This window comes from Myotis lucifugus, unplaced genomic scaffold (assembly GCF_000147115.1).
Source record: "Myotis lucifugus unplaced genomic scaffold, Myoluc2.0 scaffold_6, whole genome shotgun sequence".
NCBI classification, from domain to species: domain Eukaryota; kingdom Metazoa; phylum Chordata; class Mammalia; order Chiroptera; family Vespertilionidae; genus Myotis; species Myotis lucifugus.
This window is the reverse complement of record NW_005871054.1, coordinates 17927198-17931255: the sequence shown is the minus strand read 5'-3', so window position 1 is coordinate 17931255 and position 4058 is coordinate 17927198. Positions and strand designations below refer to the sequence as shown.

Here is a 4058-nt window from a genome sequence, read left to right as displayed (position 1 = left end):
ATAGATTAGAGGCCTGGTGCATGAATTTGTGCATGGGTGGGGTCCCTCCTGGCCTATCGGGGCCATCTTGCCCAGTCCCAATTGGGGCTGGCTGAGGGGGAGGGACTGCGGGAGGTTGGCTCTGGGAGTGCACTGACCACCAGGGGGCAGCTCACCCATATATGAAAACCACCAGGTGTCCATCATTGGATGAGTAGATGTGGTGTACACATACACTGACATGGATTCCACATGTAAGTGATATCATATATACTTGTCTTTCTCTGTCCGATTGATCTCACTTAGCATAGTGCCCTCAAGGTCACCTTGTCACAAATGGCGGGATTTTCTTCTCTTGGCTGAATAAGATGTCAGTGTATGTGTACACCACATCTACTCATCCATGATGGACACCTGGTGGTTTTCATATATTGGCTATTGTGAATAATGCTGCAATAAACATGTGAGTGCAGATAGCTTTTCTATATCCTGTTTTATTTCCTTCGGATATATACCCAGAAGTGGAATTGCTGGGTCATATGGTAGTTTTATTTTTTGAGAATTACTATACTTTTTTTTTGTAGTGGCTGAACCAATTTACATTTCTACACAAAGTTTCCTTTTTTTCCACATCCTCACCAACACTTATCTCTTATCTTTTTAATGATAGCCATTCTAATAGGTATAAGGTGATATTTCATTGTGGTTTTGAAATATTTTGTTATTAGTGATCTTGAACATCTTTTCATGTTCCTGTTGGTCATTTGTACGTCTTCTTTGAAAAAATGTCTGTTCAGTTCCTCTGCCCATTCTAATCAGATTGCTTGTTTAATTTTTTTGCTATTGAGTTCTATGAATTCTTGACATACTTTGGATATTAACCTCTTATCTGATACACAGTTTTCAAATATTTTCCCCCATTCTGTAGGCTGCCTTTTCATTTGGTGGATTGTTTAGCTGACATTCTTTTATACAGTGAAACTTTCCTTTACTTTGCCCTACCTTTTTATTCTCCCCCATTACCTCACCTCTATGGATTCATAGACTTTGGAAATTCAGTGTGCTAAAATCAGTTGCAGTTATTGCATCTTGGCCTTTTGGCTAAGATCGAGTGTAGTATCTGTTTTTACCAGTTTAATAAAATCAGTTACAGTTTTCATTCTATTTGATGTCCAAGTAATCCCTTATTTACCCTTTAAGCTGTTCCGGTATTCCCCCTACCTGGCTTCAGGAGTCATTGAGAGCATCCTTGGTGTCTGACACAAGAAGACTCAGTGATTCTTGACTCTATTTACCTGTTTTTATACTGAATCTTGAGTGCAGGAACAAAGTCTACTCCTTAACTTTTACCCGAAGGGACCTGATATCTAAATTGTATTCTACACTATAAATGTATTCAGACAAGGTAAGTGAATTTAGCCATTATTTTGGGAAGGGCAAAAGGCTATTCAAAACCATATTGGAGTTCCCATGGTTCTTAGCCTGGGTTGGTTCAGAGTAGGTGTAAATCACAGCATTTTGTTGTGACTTTAGGTTAATTAATTTGACTCTGAGCTCTGGTCCTTGATCAAATAAAGAAGATACTTATTCATAATTGGCAAGAGCATGCTAGAGTAATAAAATGAGATATTTGGTTTTAGTCTTTAATTCATACAGTTTTTAGGGTCTATTAAATACAATACATTCACATAAATATCTCAATGCACCCCGGCTGGTGTGGCACAGTTGGATGAGCATCGTCCCATGCACCGGAAGGTTGCCGATTTGGTTCCCAGTTAGGGCACATGCCTGGGTTCTGGGCTCCATCCCTGGAGAGGGATGTGTAGGAAGCAGTCGATCTATGTTTCTCCCTCTCCCTCTCCCTTCTCCTCTCTCTAAAATCAATAAAAACATATTAAAACTATCTCAATGTTTACTAGAGTAACCTAAACCTAAAATTTGCAAATTTAATACAGCTATTAAATAATTATTTCAGTGTTTACTAGAGTACCGTGTTTTTCCGTGTATAATGGAAAAATAGCATAATGGGTGTGAAAGTGCTTTGTAAATTTGGGTCAGACATATAATCTTCACAGTACTTTTAAAGTCTTAAGATTTTCTATTTATAAGACAAGTTCACATCCTAGTCTTAAATATTCTAAATTTTAAAACTATTTCTCTTAAATTTATTCATGCCTAATTTTTTCGAACTGGCAATTACGCCCCCCCCCCCCCAATTATTTGACTTCCCATTCTAGACATTAAAATTTTTATAATATTATTATACAAATAAATTGACTTTTATATGCTTCTCCCAAGGACAAATTTTAACTTCTTGTCATGTTTCAATTTTTATCTGCAATATGCAGGTGACATAATCTGCTGTTCTAGTGGTTCATGCATTTGTGTTTTGCATATTTTTATACAAGAAAATGGAGAAAAAAGAGAAGTTGGCCAGATGGGAGTCTCTTCCCAGGCAGAAAAGAACTAGAAAAAAATTTGCATGACCACAATCTCTTCTGTAGACAAAGGATGTTTGTTTTCAGGACTGGAAATTGGTCACAGGGTGACAACCCATCCCCAAATTCCTGAGGCAGCTCTAGCATCACAATCTGAGGGTCTTAAATAGTTCCCAAGTTGCAATTATTTCCAAATTTAATCAACTCCCAGAAATTAGCTAATTAAAAATAATCATCTAAAACAGCAGGCCCTTTCTCCAAAATTAAACACACACTTTCTTTTACTGGCTGTTTAAACGAGTTTTGCAAAAAGCCCAGCCACCTGTTCTGGGGTGGGGGGTGGGGGGTGAGGGTGGGAGGTGCTAGAGTTCCTAGGAGGTGACTGTTCTTGGTGGCCAAGTCCATCCAATCCTTGGAATGTCATCATCAGCTTCTGCTAAGATATAAGACTGTACTTGGTGGGTAAAAATAGACAAGGAATTTTCTTTACCTCTCTTCGAATCCCTTTTCCATATACTTGTTTATATTCTGTAGACGATGTAATTACAGTAAAGCTCCTAAAATAGTGTATCCCCTCTTCTCTTTCCTTACTCCCTGCAGCCATAGCTGCCCGGTTTCCCCAGGCTCTGCCCTCCTACACAGGAAGTTGGGTGTGGTCAGGATTTACATTTTAGTTTGCATTGATGATTTAAGGCCCTTTTCAGTAGAAATCCAAGCAGAATACTTTTCTGACCAAATTTGTTTTAATTGAAGTTGAAACCTCACTGAATAGAATGCCAGAGTAAAACTAGTTTGCAGGGGAGTATTTCTCTAAATTCAGGAAATTCTTAAGAATTCACAGACTATAAGAGAGATGCATAGGAAAGCAATACTATGGAGTTGAGATGAAGGAGCTTCCAGTTCAGTTTCTTTCCAGGTTACCTTATCTTAACAGCTAAAACAAACAAACAAAAACCAAGGAACAATGGAAATAATATTTTAAGTTCTCCTTGAGAGCTGCGAATTTATCAGTGACATCTGAGAGGAGGGGTTCCATGGCATGGGTAGTTTGACAGTGGAGCTTCCATTCATTCTTTGTCTTTTAGCATATTGAGTATTTGTGGAATATGGTAGGCTAGGTAAGCCTACGTAAGTGGATTTAGTGGGATCTATATATATAAAAGGCTAAGTGACCGACCGTCCATCCGTCTGATCATCTGGTACATATGATGCACACTGGCAATTTAAAAATAAACGTTGACTCGGGCATGCGAGATACATATAAAGCTCTCGCTGGCGCCAATCACATGCATGTGTTTCGATTGGTCATCCTCGATTGTGAATTTGGTTGACACTTCTATTATAGAGAAAGGGCGAATAGCGGTATTAAAATATTTCTTCTAATTAATTTCTTTTCAATGTGCATGAATCCGTGCATAGGGCCACTAGTATCCTATATAATAAAGAGCTAATATGCTAATGGTCATGATGCCCTCACGCTGTAACGACTGATCAGCAGGAGGCTGCGTGCGCAGCAGGCGCGGGTGGGCAGGGCTGCCTGCGCGGCGAGGCGTGCACGGGTGCATGGGGACTTGACGCTGAGTCCCTGCCCGGCGCCAGCCCGGCACTGGCCGGGGAAGTGATGCTGTGTCCCCCATCGTT

General features: G+C 39.7%; 1 pseudogene; it reads left to right on the top strand.

Moving 5' to 3' along the window:
- The first annotated feature begins 1060 nt into the window (after positions 1-1060).
- LOC111824162 lies at positions 1061-1176 on the top strand (annotated as a pseudogene).
- Positions 1177-4058: the final 2882 nt, after the last annotated feature.